Source organism: Phyllopteryx taeniolatus, chromosome 8 (assembly GCF_024500385.1).
Source record: "Phyllopteryx taeniolatus isolate TA_2022b chromosome 8, UOR_Ptae_1.2, whole genome shotgun sequence".
In the NCBI taxonomy this organism is placed as follows: Eukaryota; Metazoa; Chordata; class Actinopteri; order Syngnathiformes; family Syngnathidae; genus Phyllopteryx; species Phyllopteryx taeniolatus.
The window spans coordinates 8,532,501-8,537,500 of NC_084509.1; the positions used below are offsets into that span (position 1 = coordinate 8,532,501).

The 5,000-nt window shown below is 40.6% G+C and overlaps 1 protein-coding gene and 1 long non-coding RNA gene across 6 annotated transcripts in view; both read left to right on the forward strand.

Moving 5' to 3' along the window:
* taok1a (TAO kinase 1a) overlaps positions 1–4,692 on the forward strand; it is a 43,616-nt gene extending 38,924 nt beyond the window's left edge. For all 5 annotated transcript variants that reach the window (XM_061781075.1, XM_061781070.1, XM_061781071.1 and 2 more), the window contains one exon: positions 1–4,692. This exon is cut by the window's left edge and continues 1,256 nt beyond it. The gene's annotated coding sequence lies outside the window, so the exon portion shown is untranslated.
* Positions 4,693–4,877: 185 nt separating this feature from the next.
* LOC133481853 (uncharacterized) overlaps positions 4,878–5,000 on the forward strand; it is a 6,198-nt gene continuing 6,075 nt past the window's right edge. Inside the window, exon 1 of the long non-coding RNA XR_009789625.1 lies at positions 4,878–5,000. This exon is cut by the window's right edge and continues 402 nt beyond it. This is a non-coding gene — a long non-coding RNA (uncharacterized LOC133481853).

Sequence of the window (5,000 nt, forward strand, 5' to 3'; positions counted from 1 at the left end):
TAGACTGCCCATATGTGTAAACCACGGTCTGAGTGCTTGTTTTAGCATTCTTAGAATCCTTATTTCCACAAGTACCCAATGCATTCAGATGTATACGCAATGGTGATGTGCCGAGTAGTCTTCTAAACTGTGTGAAGTGGTGAGGAACGTATAATTTTTTTATTTTATTAGTAGTCATTTTAGAGTGGTGGTACTCTTAAGAGATGATGTGACATATCAGTGTCCAATGTGACATGCTTGCCTTAAAAAACAATCATAATCTGACATCTTGATTTTTATCAGTGCCTTTTTTTAAAGAAAAAACTGCTGCCTTTTTAAAGCACTTTATGCTAAATGCAAGATATTTTTAGAGTTAATATTTGACTTTATTGAGGGGCGCAAAAGCACCTGGTTAGATGTGTTGTTGTTGGGATGAGGAGTCGGGTAGTAGTACACGGCAAGCCTGGTACGTGTGAGTCTAAATCCACTTCAGCTGAATGTGGAATGCCATTGGAGTTTTTTGTTCTTTCATCAAACTGAACTGTTGTGGCTGGTTGTGTGCAGGTAATAGTCATGACCATGACAGCAGGCTGGGAGCCACATCACATCATGGTTAGGTGGCAATGCAAAAACCGGTTATATTAAAGAACATTGTTCATCAGAACAAAGACTGAATCAGGATTGCGTGTGCATTTGTGAAAGAACATGCAAGTTAGATGATGAACAAATGTGGCATTGAGCACTTGGGTATTTCCTTTCCATGTTTTAGGAGCGACCTTCGTGGCGTGACAAAACCGTTGAAGCAGAGCTGTCAAACTCATTGATGTCGTGGGCCACATGAGAGTGCTATTAGACTGTGAAAATAATAGAAATGTTTTGTCACCTCATATTTCTACATGTACACAATTACCGCTCCATTTGATTGTTACTTGAATTTGAAATCATGGAAAATTGCGGCATGCATACAACGTGTCCAATTTATTTTAAGGTGTTTTGGTAAAAAAAAGTGCAATATGTTGAATGTGTAGAAAAATGTACAGATTTTTGGACAAAATGAACAAACCCATTTAGCAAGAAACAAAGAAGATACTTCATTTGCATTAGTGAGCCACATAAAGTGCTGCAATTGGCCAGATCTGTCCCTCGGGCCTTGAGTTTGACACCTGTGCTTTAAATCATCATGACCACCTGATAGTGGAACCTCCAAAGTTTAACAATCCAATTAACTTTCACAAACCCCAATTCCAATGGTGTTGGAATGTGTAAAATATATTAAAAAAAATAATGATTTTCATATCTTTTTCAAGTTATATTCAATTGAATACACTACGAACAAAAGGTATTGAATGTTCAAACTGATGAACTTTAGTTTTTTACAAAATATTCACTCGTTTTGATTTTGATGCCTGCAACACGTTCCAAAAAAGCTGGGACGGACATCTTTACCACTGTGTTACACATTTCCTTTTAACAACACTTAATAAGCGTTTGAGAACCAAGAACTGTAATTGTTGAAGCTTTGTAGGTGGAATCATTTCCCATTCTTGCTTGATGTACAACTTCAGTTGCTCAATAGTCCAGGGTCTCCATTGTTGTATATTGCGCTTCATAATGTGCCACACATTTTAAATGGGAGACAGGTCTGGAGCAGTCCAGTCTAGTACTCACACTCTTTTACTACGAGGCCATGCTTTTGTAACACTTGCAGAATGTGGCTTGCCGTTGTTTTGCTGAAATAAGCAGGGATGTCCCTAAAAATAGATGCCGCTTGGATGGCAGCACATGTTGGTCCAAAACCTATAATGTACCTTTCAGCATTAATGATGAAGTAGCATGCACAGATGTGCATGCTACCCTTGCCATGGGCACTAGCACACTGCAGTTCTTTTCCTCTTTGAACCGAAGGACACGACATCCATGTTTTCCAAAAACAATTTGAAATGTGGACTCGTCAGATCACCGCACACATTTTCACTTTGCGTTAGTCCATCTCAGATGAATTTGGGCCCTTGTGCCAGTCCATCTCAGATGAGCTTTGGGCCCAGAGAACCCGGCGGATTTTCGTGGTAAAGAGTTTTAACTTGCAATTGTAGATGTAGCGACGAAGTGTTAAATGACAATGGTTTTCTTAAGTATCCCTGATCCCATGTGGCAATACCCTTAACAAAATGATGCCAGCTTTGAATGCAGTGCCGCCTGAGGGATGGAAGGTCACGGGCATTCGATGTTGGTTTTCGGCCTTGCTGCTTTCAAGAAGAGATTTCTCCAGGTTATCTGAATCTTTTGATGATGTTATTGACTTTAGATGATTAAATCCCTAAATTCCTTGAAATTTTACGTTGAAAAATGTTGTCCGTAAGCTGTTGGACTATTTGCACACAGTTGTTCACAAAGTGGTGAACCTCGCCTGCATCCTTGCTCGTGTACAACTGACCCTTTTGGAAATGCTCCTTTTATACCCAATCATGACACTCACCTGTTTCCAATCAACCAGTTCACCTGTGGAATGTTTCAAACAGGTGTTTTTTTATTTAAATTTTTTTTAAAAAATTTAAGCATTCCCCCACTTTTCCAGTCTTTTGTTGCCTGTCCCAGCTTTTTAGGAACATGTTTCTGGAATCAAAATGAGAAAATATTTGCCCAAAAAAAAAATCACTTAACATCTTGTCTTTGTAGTGTAGTCAATCTTCTCCCGACTGTTCTCATGAATCCATTGCTCGAGTTGGTCTTCCAACTCGGGCCACCTCACCTTGTTTTCCACTGCGGTCAAGCCAGCCTCCTCGTAAAGTAGCAGTCAAGCCAGCCGCCCCTAGTTTTGTTCATACCAGGCATTATGGTAATAGGTCGCCAACTCGTGGCGAAAGCCACCTTCAAAATAAAAGCTTCCAATAATGCGGACGTCAGTGCTCTTCGGTTAAGGAATCCACCCAGCAAAGTTAATTTGAATGTTGAGATACATTATAAAATGTAGTTTATTTGATATCTTAGGAAAAATAAATGGTAAATGGACTGCACTTATTTGCTCCCAGTGATCCTGGCATTGCCTTGCATGGCAGCAGTCGACCATTGGTTTATGAATGTGTGAATGTGAGGCTTTGTAAAGCGCTTTGGGCACTGTGATGGTGTAGATGAAGCGCTACATAAGTACAGTCCAGTTATCATTTATTTTTCATAAGCTATCAAATAAACTCCATTTTTGCTGGTTGCATTCCTTAACTGAAAAGCATTGACGTCCGTATTATTGGAAGGCTTTTATTTTGAAGGTGGCTTTCGCCGCGAGTTGGCGACTTATTACCGTAATGCCAAACTTGAATGAACAAAATTAGGGGCGGCTGGCTTGACTGCTACTTTACGAGTGGAGGCTGGCTTGACCGCAGTTAGTTTCCGCGGACACTCAGCTTCGTCTTCTTGACTTGGCGAAGCTCGTTTTCCTGCTTCCTCCACTTGCGAACCATGGATTCGTTGCTCTTGAATTCCCTCGCGGCTGCTCGATTCCCATGTTCCTCCGTGTAACTAATAGCTTGCAGTTTAAACTGCTTCGTATGCGTGTCTCTTCGTAGGTGCCATTTTCGGGTTTCCTTAGCCAAACCGATGCACATACCGGAACTATATACCTACTGGGGGCGTGTCTTTAGCATCCTCTGTCACGCGCACCCTTCCCCCTTTACGTCTGCATGCTGTCCTCAGTCACGTCCGCCTTCCACTATATAAGCGTTTCGGCAGGAAATGCTCCCAGTCGGTCAAGCGGAGCGCTCATTAAAGTCACATTTACAGATTTTGGAACTCTGTGAACACATAAGGCGCAAGATTTGTTTAACTTAGAGGCATGTTTTTCCAGAAAAGTGGTTGAACTCTTAAATTGTATCATGTTTGGGGCAATTGACTTTGGAGGTTTCACTTTATATACAAATTTGTATATTATTATTAGCAATGTAAAGTCAACAAAATATGCTTTATATTCTGGCGTTTGTGAATTAAGATGGTTTCGTAAGTTGTGGCCCATACCCAGCAACAAAAATTATCACTATTTGTCACATTAATGAGTGAAGAAAAAATGGGAATGTTGATGCTTCGTCAAAAGCTAAGAGTTTGAATATCATTCCATTAGAACCTCACTCGCCATGCCAATCTTCACTTTTAGGTTCACTTTTGTCAGGGTTTGTGGATAAAGTCCCACCTCCCCACCAACCTGGAAGGGTATTTCCTTATTATTTTTTTTTGGTCCTACTGACTGACTGAATGCGTACACAGCAGGATAACTGAATGAGGCAACAGACAGAAGGTAGCCATTTTTTCTGTGGTCCCAACACTGTGCCATAGTTGCAAAGCCCGGATGCCGTCATGTTGTTTCCCCTCCCTTCCCCCAGTTATCGCTGGGCTTCTGTCGCATGGCGCGCGCGCACAAACAACAAAATGCTTAGGTGACAAACATAGTGAAAAGAGATTGCATTTCTTTTTAAAGATGTCAGTATTTGTTATTTTTTGGCACATTACCACTTCAGCTTGTAACCTGTATTAAATTGTATAGATGGTCTTGAGAGTTTATGAAGATGCTAAACATACCGAGATGGTCAAATACTTAAGTTGATTCAAATTGTATAAAAAAAGAGAGGTTCATTAAACAGAATAAGAATAGAATCGAATGTACAATTTTGTTTGTATTATAATGTATCATTGAAAAAAATCAGCTGTAATAAAGTAATTTTAGTATAAGGGGCGGTGTGTTTATTATTGACTTGCTACATAAAAGGGACTGACAGCAATAATTTCTGCATTTTGATTGGTCCTCGAGCCGGAAGCGACCATAGTGTGCGGGACGACGAACATTGTAAACAAATGTTCAACGTTTGATGGAACATCTGTGGGAGGAATGTCACCTGCAGATACTTTGAGTGAGTACGTTAGCAAAGATGTACGCAATAACATGCCCGTGTGCTAGCCAGCCGCAACGCTAACGGTTGCCTCGCAAAATGGTGGCAAAACCTGGAATAAACACAGGTTTTCTAGTTTCCTACGTCTCG